The sequence below is a fragment of the Hypanus sabinus genome, unplaced genomic scaffold, assembly GCF_030144855.1.
Source record: "Hypanus sabinus isolate sHypSab1 unplaced genomic scaffold, sHypSab1.hap1 scaffold_307, whole genome shotgun sequence".
In the NCBI taxonomy this organism is placed as follows: Eukaryota; Metazoa; Chordata; class Chondrichthyes; order Myliobatiformes; family Dasyatidae; genus Hypanus; species Hypanus sabinus.
The window spans coordinates 299,338-314,597 of record NW_026781221.1 but is presented as its reverse complement, the minus strand read 5'-3'; the positions used below and the strand labels follow the sequence as shown (position 1 = coordinate 314,597).

Here is a 15,260-nt window from a genome sequence, read left to right as displayed (position 1 = left end):
TCTGAGCTTCTTGTCGATACGTCACGCCTTCGTATGGCTACTCCTCTGCCCATGACCGCAAGGAACTGCAGAGAACTTAGGAGAGCCGAGAACATCAGAGAAACAAGCCTCCACTCCATGGACTCTTCCTACACTTCCCCTGCCTCGGAAAAGCAGGCGATGTACTCAAAGCTCCTAAGGACCTGGACATTCTTGCTGCAAAACCGCTCTCCCTTCAAGTAAGCGATACAAAAGCCTTAACGCGCGTACCACCTGGCTCAAGGTCGGCTTCCTGTCTGCGGTTATAAGCCAAATGAATGATAAAATGGACTCGGCCTCACAATGTAACTCGACGTGACCCTGCACCAGATGTCTATCTGCACTGCACTTTCTCTGCAGCCATAATGCTTTGTTACAGTTATTGTCTTGTCGTATATCAACTCAATGTACTGTCGTAATGTATTGATCTGTGTGGATGGTACATCAGGCAAGATTTTCACTGTAGCTCAGTACATGATGATAATAAACAATATCCCCATTTTAATTGTGTGGAAATATTAGACAGACAGAGCTTCTGCTTTGGAACCACAGAAGGAAACTTAACTGTTGCCTTTTCTGAGGAATACCAATAAATAGAAAATGCTTCAATCTCACATTACGGTAACTGGGATCAGGTGACCGGTGGTGGGTCTCCCATATCAATATCAGAATCAAGTTTAATTGCACCAGCATATGTCATGAAATTTGTTGTCTCTGCGGCAGCGGTAGAACCTAACTCATAACAATAACCAAACCAGAAATGTGGAGGATTCATTTAAATCAGTCCATATTTATAAACACTAATTTCTATTCATATTCCTCCGGCCTCACTGGACAGGAACACTGAAACATCAAGTGAGAGACAGCAAGAGGAGGCCATTCAGCCCCTCTAACCATCAACAAAATGGCGGCTGCTCTCTCATCTCACCTGTTTCTGCACAATGCTCATTTCCTCGATCCCTTTGGTCTCCACATTTCTGCCGGCCTCTGTTTTATGTGAGGACGATCACCACTGCCCTCTGTCGTGTGTTTTTAGGGACATTCCCCACCCTCAGAGTGGAGACATTTCCCCTCATCTCAGTCCGGGACAGTCCATCCCCTTTTTCAGAGACTGGGATCCCTGGTTCAACTGGTAATGATGTTGTGCATATCAATATGTTCACCTCTCAGTCCTAAGTGAAAGGGTTATCGCATTTGATCTTTCTCCATATGATGACCCCACCACTCCAGGGATCAGTCTGGTGAATCTTCATTGCACTCTCTATCACAAATACTCTCTAACCTCTTTGTTAATCCTCTACGGAATTAATTTCCATCTTCAGCAGCCCTGTGTTGCCCCAACCACTCATCTCCCACCCCAGTCACTATTTCCACCTTCCCACCTCGCCCCTCACCTGGATCCACCTCTCACTCCCCAGCTCTTGCCCCATCCCCACCCCTCACCTCCTTTCTCTGACTATTTCCCGTCCACTCTCAGTCCAGAGGGAGGGTCTCAGCCCGAAATGTTGACGGTCCATTTCTCTCCACAGATGCTGCCTGACCCACTGAGTTCCTCCGGCAGTTTGTTCTTTGGTCTGTATAACCCGTGTTAGTATGGGGAGCGGGATTTTACACCATATTCTAGGTACAGTCTCAACAAAACCCAAATAATTGTCACTTTGCGCGGACCATTGGCTCCAATTGCAGGGTAACAGTGTGCCGGTGTTTGCCCCCCAATGTGGTGAATCCCTCTGCTCGCCACCACCATGGGTTTCAGTCATTTCCAGAGATGAGCCCCTCCTGTCCCCACCGGGACAAACATCCTGTCCGCCCCCTCTCACACCATCTTCATCCTTTCAGTAAAATCATCCTCCTCTCTCCCGGAATCGCCGATGGGCCGAGCGGTTTCCTCCTACCTCTCAGTGATACATCAGACTCCGGCCTCAGGAGATGCTTCACAAACTCCGCAACTTCCCTTGGACGGAAATGGAAATAAATCAGAAAGCGAACATTTACTTTGGGATTTGTTCCGCCCTGACGGGAGATTGACACTTTAGTGGGAAAGTTTCCGCGAGGCAATGTCCACTTGGCTTGTCTGCCTCCATTACTGGTTGTAACCAGTGATTGACATTGCTTCGCATCAATGGGAGTAGCGCAGCCCCTGAAGCTTTGGTTTACAGCGGTGGGGGTGGGGACGGTCACGCGATTGGTGGCTCAGCCGTTAAACCGATAAAGCTCGAGCTCACCAGCGTGTCGGTGATGTAAGACACCACGCACGTGAGGGCAGGCCATGTGTGACGTCAGGCGCGTGAATTCGCGTGTGTGACGTCACCTGTGTGGGAGCGCTTGTAATTAAAACACCTGAATGGACGTTTCTGATCATTCCAGTGGGACAACAACATTAATCTCGGGTTTCATCACTGAATCCAGTGTTGTGAGATATAAAGTCCCGTGATATGTGACCGGCTGTGCCGTGTTGTTGGTGGAGTGGGCAGTGTGGTGTTTGTCTCGATTCGGGTCACAACACCAGAATTGCCAGCGGGGTCCACACACAGTGTATTAGTCAACAGAAAACCTCTCGTCCCTGCAGTCTTTGTCTCCTGGTAAACTCAACACCCTGACACTGTGGACCATAGACACCCCTTCCTCTCAGAGTCAGGGAATCATTCAGAGAGCTGATCGCTGGGAGGAATTATATTTATTGGTCATTAAAGTTCGCCCAGATTCGTTTGGACGGATTTGATGTGGAGTTCGGGGTGTCACAGTGAAAGGGCCGGACGGCCGATCTCTCTCCGTTGTACAAACATCTTTCCAGGTGAGGCGACACTTCACCTGTGAATCTTCCGGGGACGCCCGTTGTGTCCGCTGCTCCCGATGCGGCCGCCTCTACACTGGTGACACCAGCTGCTCCGCAGTTGTGCGGGGTAGGGTTGTTTTTTTGGGGGGGCGGATCGATGTTATTGTTCCGTTTTGTGCGGGAGGGGTGGGTTTTGGGGGTTGATGATCGGGATGCCGTTCTTGTTGATGTGGGGGGTGGGGTGGGAGTTTGATTTTTCTCTCTGAAAGACTTTCATGCTCTTTCTTTGTTTTGTGGTTCTCTGGAGAAAAAAAAAACGCAAGAGTTGTTTATGGATACCTGCTTTGATAATAAACTGACCTTTGAACTATCCGCTCCCGGCGGGACTTCCCAGTGTCCAAACATTTTCATTCTGATTCCCATTCCCATTCCCGTTCCGACGTGTCAACCCATTGCCTCCTCTTGTGCCAAGTTAAGGCCACCCTCAGGGTCCAGGATCTGCACCTTATATTCCGTCTGGGTAGCTCCTCCCCCTAACCTGATGGCATGAATATCAATTTCTCCTTCCAGTGAACACTCCCCCTCTTCCTCTCTGATTTTTCACGTCCTCTCATGTGCTTATCACTTCCCTCTGGATTCTATTTTCTTCAGCTCTTGAGCTTTCCCATCCACCTGGCTTCAACCTATCACCATCCCGGCAGGCATTTTCTCGCCCGCCCCGATTTTATTTAGATATTTCCCCCATTCCATCTCAATCTTGAAGGAGGGTTCAGCTGGAAACGTCGACTGTCGACCCTTTTCGATCGATGCTCCCGGGTCTGCTGAGTTCCACCAGCCTTTTGTTTGTGCTGAGCTGGATTTCCTGCATGTGCAGACTTTGTCACGTTTGTGATTTGCCTCTCCGTTGTCCCACACGCCTCCGAGCACTGGGGGCGCTGTATGGACCTCCGACCACTGGTGGTCATGTGTACCTCCGACCGCTGGTGGTGCTGCGGAGAACATCCTGATAAACGCATGCGCACTGCCGAAAGCAGCTGTCGTTGGCGGTTCACCGACACGAGCGGGGGTGAGTGGAGTTTGATCCCGGCGGGTTTGTGTAAATCCGGGCCGGTTGCATTGGGAAAGGGCCGGGCCCGAGCTCTGCTGGACGGCTGGAGCAGGGGTGCAGTGCCAGTCTTTTAGCTGCCAGAGCTGTACGAGGGGTGATTGATAAGTTCGTGGCCTAATGTTATACAGCTCTTGGTACCTGCACTCTTTGAGTCATTTTGCAGAAAGTTTGAAGTTAATCAGTTTTGTGCTGTTTCCGTTACAGATAACTGAAAATTGCTAGGTTTTGTAAAATTGACTCCTTTCATCTTAGGCCATAAACTTATCAGTCACCCCTAGTATGTCACACCCAATTTGTGTACCTGCTCCTTTCGTGTACTGGGCAACTTCCTTGTCCCATTCATGTGATGAGCAGGTACCCAAATTGGGGGTGTGTATATATATATATATGTGTGTGTGTGCGTGTGGAAAGCTGCCGGAGCTGTACGAGGGGTGATTGATAAGTTTATGGCCTATGTTAGGAGGTCTAGTTATACAGATCTCGGTACATGTATGTGCTGTTCAACTATTTGAGTGATTATGAAAGTTTGAAATTAATCACTTTTGCCATATTTCTGTTTCAGATAATTGAAAATTGCAAGGTTTTCTAAAATCGACTCGTTCCACCTTAGGCCACGAACCTGTCAGTCACCCCTCTATGTCACACCCAATTTGTGTACCTGCTCATTTCATATGCAGGGCAACTTCCCTGTCCCATTCATGTGATGAGCAGTTACACAAATTGGGGGGGGGGGGGGCTTGTGTGTGTGTGTGTGTGTATATGAATAGAGCTTTTTATAATGTCAAACACTAAACCAAGGTGAAAGAAATATATATGATTTCCAGAGCTCCACAGAAATACAGTGATAAATAAAACATTAACATGCTTATAAACAATCACTGCATTTCAGTATGTAACTGGTACACTAAAGCATATAACACTTAATTTAATAATAATACAAATATTGCACAGTTGCATTCACTAATTATCATAAAATATAATGATCAACCAAGTGAAATAAGGTTGTTTGCTTAGAAGCCATGAGGTTGTTAGTGAGAAAAATTTACTTTTGTATTAGTGAGTAATCCACGGACCACCACAATCACAGCTCCAGGAGTTCACCAAAAGCTATCAAATATCTTATCTTAATGTTATTGGTAGTATTTTCCTCACCAGCCACCAACCCCTCTCCCTAACCCCAGTTTCCTTAAAATTCCCTCTATTTAATATGCGGCCGCTGTTAAATTCCCTGCTTGTTTATTTTTTTACTTATTTTCTAACGGAAGTGCTGGAGTGGTGCTCCGGTGAGGTCCGGAGGTGCTCTGCACCCCTGTTTAGATCCAAGTAAACTGGACCCGGGGATCAAGCTGCCCCGGTTTATGAGGTGTTGAGCGAGTATTTCTGGTCTGGGATCTAGTGTTTTTTACAGAGGTGCTGGAGTGGTGCTCCGGTGAGCTCCGGAGGTGCTCTGCACCCCTGTTTAGATCCAAGTAAAATGGACCCAGAGATCAAGCTGCCCGGGTTCATGAGGTGTTGAGCGAGTATTTCTGGTCTGGGATCAAATGTTTGCTTCTGGAGTTCCTTTGGAAGCAATGCTGCTAATCTGAGGAGAGAATGAGTTTATATTCCATCCCTCACAAGGACAGGCTGTGAGTAAATGAGCTGTTCTGTGTTTGAACCAGTAGAAATAGACCTGGGGGGTTCAGTGTTCGAACTGTGTTTGGGAATTTCTCCCCGCTGTTACCTGTCTGTCAGACAGTAGGAATCAAACAGAAACTCATGTTGCTGGAAATCTGCACTAAAAATGAAAAGTTCTGAATCCATTCTGACAAAAGATTGTGAACCTGAATCGTTAAATTTGTTGCTCTCCCCACAGCAGTTCCTTACCTTTTAAGCGATTCTGGTGATTCCGGTTTCTTTTTATTCCATTCACTCGGGAATGGTTTAAATTTCCTGATGGTCTGTTATACTTGGGAATGTGTTCAGTGCAGTTGTTACTAACAAGTTTCACCTGAATAATCTCAGGGATGATCGGCTTTATGTTTGAGGAGCATTTGATGGTTGTGGACCTGTGCTCAATGGAGTTCAGAGGGACGGTGGGGTTGGTGGAGGGATGTATGGTTAAGTAAACCTACCGAATGCTGGAAAGCCTGGATACAGTGGACATGGAGAGGATGTTTCCATTAGACAGAGAATCTGTGACCTGACAGCACAGGCTCAGAATAAAGATGCTTACCTTTAAAATTGAGTTGAGAAAAATTTCTTCATCCAAAAGATGACTGAACTGTGGAATTTGTTGCTGCAGAGGTTGGTTGAGGCTGCCATTTGGGTATATTTATGGCAGAGATTAATATACTCATGATTGCTAAGTAGCTTCAGGGTTACAGCTGGAAGGCAGGGATATGGTGTTGGAATAAATCTCAGCCATGGTTGAGTGGTGGAGCAGATTTGATGGATGGAATCACCTAATTCTGTTCCTGCATCTTACATCTTACCATGACAGAACGATGACTCCTTCCTATCCCACATCAGGTTTTGTGACGTGTCAGGGACAATTAGAGATTTGTTCACTGAGTTCATTATATTTGTCTTCAATATTTAGAGTTCAGTGAGCAGAAATATTTTGTTGTCCTTTGTATTGTTAACATGCTTCATTATCTTTCATGTTAAAGTTAGACCTGCGGTGAGAGATTTATTGGAAGAAAAACCCACAACTGGAAGCAAACCACGACTGAAAATGAGGGAACAGCAGCAAGTGAACCAGCCCGAGGACTGAGAGCACTGACTGGAGAGAAACCCTTCTGACTCAGGATTTCCATTGATTCAGTCAGGAGCAAGTCTGGTGAGTCTCATTTACTCAAACACTGGTCCTTTAGACATTACATACTTATAAAAGGAAGGTAGGGAATAGTTGGAGTGAGCTGAATGTGACCAGAAATACTATCAGACCAGTTGCAATCATTCCAGGTCTGGTAATGTGCTATCAGTATCCCAGCTCTTTAAAGTCTCTCACATTCCCTCAGTGTTTGCTCATTTGAAGAACTTGTATCTTCTGAAGTAGCTTTTGGTCGGTTCTGAGTGTGGAGAGGGAAAGAGGGGTGTTTATATTTACTATCCTGCAAAAGGAGGTAATTGTTTGCAATTACCTGCTGCAGACTCACTACCCATACCCTGTACATTCTCAACCAGATTATTGACATAGATGACAAGTAGCAATGGGTGTCACCCTGGGGAGCTCCAGGAGGCACGGGCCTTGACTCCACTAAACAGCCTCCCATCATCACCATCTGCTTCCTACCATCGAGCTGTTCCCAGACTCTGGGCTCTGTGACAAACACAATGTTAGTAGAAAGATTAGACTGTGAGTAATATAAAGAGATATTTGTTGCTTCCTGAAAGCTGTCTGATGCAATGGACCTGATCCTCCTTTGCTCACAACATGATCTGCCCTAGGACTCTTCCTCCCGGGTCACACTGTGTCCGATAACCCACATCCCCAACCTCCCTCCACCCTGCCAGTAACCCCACAACTTTCCCACCATTTACCCCACACCCATACACGTAAACAGATCCTCGTTACCGACATCCACTCTCACTGCTTGGGGAACCAGAACTAACTGATCCTACATTCCTGGCCCAGACTGTCCAGCCGTCTGGGTGGGTCCCGGCCCTTTCCCACTGCAATCGCCTTTCGATTTATACAAACTTGAAATCAGATCCTTCCTCATCGCTGCCCAACCAGGCTCAGAACTTGTTAAGGAGCCTCATGTGTGGCACCTTGTCAAAGGTCTGAAAATCCAAGTACACAACATCAACCAATTCTCCTTTGTCTACTCTGCTTATTATTTCTCAAAGCATTCCAACAAATTCATCAGGCAAGATTTTCCCTTGCAGAAACAATGTTCAGTCCAGCCTATTTTATCTTGTGCCTCCAAGTCTCCCAAACTCACATCCTTAACAACATCGACTCCAACATCTTTCTTACCACTCTCAGACTAAGTAGCCTATAGTTTCCTTTCTTCTGCCTCTCTCCCTTCTTGAAGAGTGGAGTGACATTTCTGAAATCTTTATGGGTTGAGCTAAGAAATCGCAGGGGTAAAAGGACCATGATGGCAGTTATCTACAGGCCTCTAAACAGCTGCAGTGATGTGGACTGCAAATTACAACAGGAAATCGGCTGTACCGGATTGGGTATTGTGTAATGAACCAGAGGTGATTTGAGAGATGGAAGTGAAGGTAGTGATAACAACATGATTGAGTTCACTGTGAAATTTGAGAAAGAGAAGCCAAAATCCGATGTGTCGGTATTTCAGTGGAGTAAAGGAAATTACAGTGGCATTGGACAGGAACTGGCCAAGGTTGATTGGAAAGAGACACTAGCGGGAAGGACGGCAGAGCAGCAGTGGCTGGAGTTTATGCGAGAAGTGAGGAAGGTGCAAGACAGATATTTTGCAAAGAAGAAGACATTTTTGAATGGAAAAAGGATGCGTCAGTGGCTGACAAGAGAAGTCAAAGCCAAAGTAAAAGCAAAGCAGAGGGCATATGGTTATGGGGTTCTGCTTCTACAACATGATACAAAACATGGCCAAAGGCTCTGTAGGACACAGACAATAATCAAAATTAATACAATCAGACTTCCGAAATGCAAAAACAACCTCCAGAAGCCCTCGAATATGTTGAAGGGCCAGGGCCACCCCTGCCTTACTGGTCCCAAAATTATGTAGCTTACTGCCAACATCTTGAATTTTCTGAATCTCTTGGGTTATGTGTTTAGACAAGTCAGTAATATTGGAAGATCTATCATGGATTTAAGTACAGCATTCATTACCTGTGATAGCACAGGTCCCTCCTTTTTCTGCTAATATAAAGTCATGGACCACCCGATTCTGTCGCACTGTTTGGCGAATTTGGGTGTGGTTCCATGCCGCTGCCCTGTTCTTTCTCCCGGCAGCCAGGGGTAGGCCCTATTTCCACAAAGCCAATAAGCTCCATTTAGTGGTTCAGGGGTATCATTAGTTTGACTCTTGGTACAGTTACTACTTCCCACTTGATAGGGTGAACTCTCATTCTGGTTACACCAGCAAGTTGTACTAGTGTTACGTATTCAGGCAACAATAAATATATGAGTTTGGCAAGGGTTTCTTATAACAAACAACTCGTTTATTAAGCACAGAAAACAAACCCCCCCAAAAGTAAACAAACACTACCGTAACCGGAAACAGCTGCTGTGCGGCAGCCCAAACAGTTCTTAAAGTGATATTGCAAAAACAGTTCTTTAAAGTGGTATTGCCAAAAGTTCGATATGCTCACAGTCCATTTAAAAGGAGAGACTTTATAAGACGATTTAAATTCTCTTTCACGTCGCTTGGCTTCGATCCCCGACGTCGAACTTCCCATGAAGAATTTACGAAACGAAACGGCTTAAAGGCACTGACCTTTCCTTCTTCACTACCTTCAATCCTTTCTGGTAAAACCCAGGGATTAACACGAAGATAGTCAACAAAATCCTTCCGTATAAGGATCAAACAAACGTTGAAACCCGTTTCACCGTAGAAAGCGATTCTCCTCGACCTTTAACTCTCGAACTTCGATCTTCACTCTCCACTGTCTCTAGCAGAATCGTAAAGAACCTGTTGGCAATGACCTTTTAAACTTTAGGCATTAGATAAAAGCTTCATCCTTTAACTAAACTGCGTCATCACCTAAAACACGCAGTGGCATGAAGTCAACTTGGCAAATCCAGCCACGAACTGCCCCTCCTCACAGGGTGGGGTCTTCCTTTTATAACCTGTAAAAAAAAAACCTGTCAAATGATCTCTACTGGCGGGAAAATTATGTCATTCCACCATCACAAGACCATACCTCAAGTCCAGTATAGCTTCAACCCCAGTCATGTGACAAGGGTACCACTGTCATGTGTCACGAGCACTTAACACTAGCCACTGCTGGAGACGTAACTCCTACCCCCGGCCATAGCTTGGAGAGGTCTTGTGGAGGAGGTCTACGACTCCAACACTCAAAGCAACACCATCCCCAGTCTCGCCTTCCAGACCTGGATATGGTGCAATTGACAATGCTACCATTACGGCTATCAGAAAACACCAGAACTGAATTGACTGCGCTAGTATTCAGGGGCACCACTGACATAGTCTTACCCTGTTGGAGAATTCTGGCACATACCCAACATGCTCCCCGCTCAACTTGCTTAGCATAAGTGTGGTAGAGGGACAGGAAACTGTTAAACTGGGGGCCTCCCAAGACAGGGGCAGGTTCCCTTAGGGTCATTAAAATCAGCATTAACCAGTACATTATTCAGTCTTATCAGTTCTGCCAGTAACTTGTTTACAGTCCGTTCGATGTATCCGCCGGAGCTGCCCTTACACCATCACTGCAGGAGGTGTTGTCAGTAGCACTTGGTACAGTCCTCTCCAGTTCAGTCCCAACTTCTTATCATCCCAGTTCTTGAGCAGGACAATTCTCTAGGCTGGATGGTGGAGTAGTCACCTGTAGTTTGGGGTTCATCCTCTCGATAGGCTTGTCGTACCTGTGAATGCAAGCTTTGGAGAGTGTTAGTTAATTTCCATAAGTATTTTCCCATCTCCTCCCCCAAGGTATGCATATCCAATGTTGCAGGTAAGCTCTCAGGGAGGAGCGGCAGACAAGGTCGGGGTCCCCATGGGGTTCTCATGGGCTTCCCATAGATGATTTCTGCCAGTGATAGCCCTGTCTAACTTGATAGCGTGATTCTCATCTGGAATAGGACTAAGGGTAAAACCTTCAATCAGGTCAATCCAGTTTCTTGTGTAAGTTTTGCCAACTTATCTTTCAAAGTACCATTGGTTCGTTCCAATGTCGCTGCGTTCAGATGATGGGTGCAGTGGAACTGCTGTTTTATAGCAAGTTCTTTACAGATTTCCTCATTTATTTTGGCCCATTGTCCGAACTTATCATTTCTGAAAGTCCATAGTGTTACGTATTCAGGCAACAATATATATATGAGTTCAGCAAGGGATTATATAACAAACAAAACTTTTATTAAACACTGAAAACAAACCCCCCAAAAGTAAACAAACTTGATGAGTTTGTATCTCCTTAGGTAATCCAAAATAAGTGAAGAATTTTATAATTCTTATAATTTATATTTTTCAATTTGTCATTGTTTTAGCTTTTATATTGGTAAGTGGTACTAACTTAAGTGGTACTGGCTAAGTGGCTTATATTGGCTAAGTGGTACTGCCTCTGGAAACCTAGACAAAGTACACATAATAGTCAACAAATACTGATAACCAGATTTTGTCTTTGGTAATGGACCAACACAATCTATAATAACTTAAGAAAATGGTTCACCAAGTGCTGGAATAGGTTGTAATGGAGCTCCTGGTGTAACCTGATTTGGTTTACCCACAATTTGACAAGTATGGCACATTTTGCAAAACATCGCCACATCTTTTCTTAGACCAGGCCAGTAAAAATGTTTTAAAATGTTGTCCACAGTTTTCCTTACCCCTTGATGTCCACCTAAAGGCACACTATGAGCTAAAGTCAAAATCTCATTTCAATAATCTTTCGGTACAACTACCTGGTAAACAACATTCCAATTCTCACTTGCAGGAATTGTAGGTGATCTCCACTTCCTCATCAACCCCCCTTTTTCCAAGTAATATCCTAATGGCACCTTCTCAATTTCACTACCTAGTAAAGCTTGCTCTCTTAATTTTATAATCTCAGAGTCTCTATTCTGCTCTGCTATCATCTCCTTCCGAGACAGAGATAAATCTTCATAGTCAGACTTCCCCCAAGAATCTTGATCAATCAACGAAGATAAGAAAGTCTCTGACACATCCGCAAAACTCGAATCCTAAGTTGAACAGTCCTGAGTAACAACCTCATTTTGCACGTCAATCTTTTTAGCCATAGCTCTAGTCACAATACAGGAAGAATCTGTGTTGGAATTCAACTCTGGTTCCTCTTACTCCATTGTCAAATGCACTTCAGGAAAAACTTGTCCACCTGCCAAGTCATTACCTAACAATAAAGAAATACCCTTCACAGGTAAGCTATGCTGTAATCGTACTTTAACAAATCCTGTAACGAACCCTGACTTTAAATTTACTTTATGTAAATGTACAGGCATAAAATCACTCCCAACCTCTTATGTAATTTACCTCACCAGTATCAGACTCTTTAAACTTAAACACACTGTCTAACATCAGTGATTGAGAAGCTCCAGTATCCCTAAGGATTCTTATTGGCACCAGAGTAGATCCTTCTTTCAAAGATACAAAAGCTTCAGTTATAAAATGATCATATCCCTTCCTAACTTGGTCAGCCTGTAACAAAACCTCATTTGTGTTTATCAAACCCTGTAACTTTACAGGTGCTTCAGTATGTTGCACACAAGCATCTGGAACTGCTTCCTTCTCTTTCTTTTTCAAGCTGAAACAGTTAGCTATGACATGGCCAGGCTTCTTACACTAGTTACAAATAAAACCAAACTGACTTTCTGGTGTTCCAGAAACAAACTGGTTTTCCTTCCTCCTTACCTTTCTCATTAACTTCTGATTTAATTTCTGATTTACCTTGAGTCTCCATGTTATTTTTCCTCTTAAAAATTAAGCCCTGAGGAAATTTATTCGTATGGATTAAAACATACTCATCAGCTAATCTAGTACAGTCTTGCAATTTATCAGTATCCCTCTCATTTAAGTAGGTCCTTACTTCAACGGGAATGCTTCTTTTAAATTCCTCCATTAAAAACAGCTCTCTCAATTTATCATAGTCCCCATTTACATTTATAGAAGAAACCCATCTCTCAAAACACATAGCTTTATCGTAGGCAAATTCCACATAGGTTTTATCCCCAGACTTTTTCAGAGTTCTGAATCTTTCCCTATAAGCTTCTGGGACTAATTCATATGCTTTTAGAATATGCATTTTCACAATATCATAATCAAGTTCTTGTGCAGCAGTTAAAGCTGTGTAAACTTGTTGTGCTTTGCCTTTAATTACACTCTGTAACAACACTGACCGTTTATCTTTCGGCCACTCTGACATCCGAGCAATAGTTTCAAAATGTTGAAAATATCTCTCCACTTCTGTTTCACTAAATGGAGGGACCAATTTAATTTCTTGACTAGCAACAAATGGTTTTCTAGAAGCAGAAGACTGTTTCCCAGACCTTAATTCCTCCATTGCATATGCAAATGCTCTCTGCTTTTGTTCAGCCTCTAATTTACAACGCTCTAACATCATTTGTTCGATTTGTAACTGCATCTCCAGAGCACTTATTGGAAACGACTCTAAAATAGATACATCAAAAACACCCGAATCCACATAGTGTGACGCGATTTTTCTCTGTATGACAGCCATAGATGTAGTCGTCAAAATACTTTTAAGTTGCAATCTACGAGCTATCTCAGAGACCTCAGTTTTTTTTGCCTTCACTAAGAACCCCGCGACTGGCGAAACCAGAAACTCATCAATATTCATTGTTGCCGAATACCACTCACAAGCCAATCAAACAAAAGAATCTAGTATTCTCCTTTTCCAAAACACCGATTCAAAAGTTAGCAACCATCTAAACTCAAACGATCCAATTCGGACGCAGCCCCCATATTTATGTTACGTATTCAGGCAACAATAAATATATGAGTTAGGCAACGGATTATATAACAAACAACACTTTTATTAAACACTGTAAACAAACCCCCCAAAAGTAAACAAACACTAACGTAACCGGAAACAGCTGCTGTGCGGCAGCTTAAACAGTTCTTAAAGCGATGTTGCAAAAACAGTTCTTTAAAGTAGTATTGCCAAAAGTTCAGAAATGCTCACAGTCCAATTAAAAGGAGAGACTTTATCAGACGATTTAAATTCTCTTTCACGTTGTTCTGCTTCGATCCCCGACGTCAAACTTTTCCCACAAAGAGTTTACGAAATGAAACGGCTTAAAGGCACTGACCTTTCCTTTATCACAATCTTCTGCTATCTAGCAGAGATTAACACGAGAACAGTCAACGAATTCCTTCCAAATAAGGATTAAATAAGGTCGAACCTGTTTCACCGTCGAAATAGATTCTCCTCGATCTTTAACTCCCGAACTCCGATCCTCACTCTCCACTGATTCTCAGCTAGTAGTATTGTAAAGAAACAGCTGGCAATGACCTTTTAAACTTTAGGCATTAGATAAAAACTTCATCCTTCAACTAAACTGCGTCATCACATTAAATCACGCAGTGGCATGAAGTCAACTTGGCAAATCCAGCCATGAACTGCCCCTCCTCACAGGGTGGGGTCTTCCTTTTATAACCTGTTAATAAAAAAAACCTGTCACATGATCTCTACTGGCGGGAAAATGACATCACTCCACCGTCACAAGACCATTACCTCCAGTATAGCTTCAACCCCAGTCACGTGACAAGGGTACCACTGTCATGGCACAAGTATATAACAATAGCGAGGAGTTATTTCTTTTAGCAATATGTTCACAACAGTCATAGTGGTATCATTAGTTGTAGGAACAGCTTCAATCCATCTGCTAAATGCATCTACTATCACTGAGCAACACCTATAACAATGTACTCAGGTGATTCTATAAACTGAAGTTACAAGCAAGGAAAAGGTCCACCAGGCAAGGGGGTAGTTCCCGAACCACAAGGCATCCCCTTTCCAGCATCTGTTTTTTTTTTACAATTTAAGCATGCTTTGGCTGGTTTTTCAGCTGCTCTCTGGAAGTCAAGATTGTAATAATGTATTAACCATTCCCTCCTTGCACAAGCGTGTACAATTATGTACATAATCTATCAAAATAGGTACGAACACAGAGGGAACACGGAGCTGTCCCGCAGGGGTCACCCATAAATTGGTCTGAGGTTCCAGGTGGAAACCCATTTGGGACCATAGTTTGCGCTCTCCTTCAGGGGGGTCCCCCTGTTAGTTACGTATTTCCCCCATGTCTGGCATACCCGTGCTTAGATTTTGACTAATAGGAGCTTGCTGGGTTCCCCAGGGGACTAAAAGTGTGAGATTCAAGGCTGTCTGTTTGGCCGCTGCATCAGCCCGAACATTACCCTGGAACATCTCATCAAACTCCCCAGTATGGGCTGCACATTTAATAATAGTGAAAACTCGAGGTAGCTGTAGTTGTTTACAAAGGTAGCATTACTAATGGGGTGGCCAGAGGATGTCAGGAATCCCTAAAGCCCCGTAGTCAGTTCCTAACGGGAGTCCATGTAAAAGTCCGCACTTCAGTTTGTTGCTAGGACACAGGCAGGAGTCAGAGCAAACAGCTCAGCTTTCTGGGCAGAGACAGCTGATTCAAAAGAGGCCTGCTCAATTACAATGGCATGCAAAAGCTTGGTTACCCCGGTCAAAATTTCT

General features: G+C 44.1%; 1 protein-coding gene across 6 annotated transcripts in view; it reads left to right on the top strand.

Annotated features, from left to right (window-relative positions):
- LOC132388375 (zinc finger protein 850-like) overlaps window positions 1-15,260 on the top strand; it is a 56,934-nt gene that overhangs the window by 18,797 nt on the left and 22,877 nt on the right. For 3 of the 6 annotated variants that reach the window (XR_009510216.1, XR_009510215.1, XM_059960716.1), the window contains exons 1-2: window positions 3,769-3,860; window positions 6,554-6,723. The gene's annotated coding sequence lies outside the window, so the exon portion shown is untranslated. Of the gene's footprint in view, window positions 1-3,768; window positions 3,861-6,553; window positions 6,724-15,260 lie in introns of those variants that run through there. The other 3 variants (XM_059960718.1, XM_059960717.1, XM_059960715.1) reach the window with 1 other exon arrangement.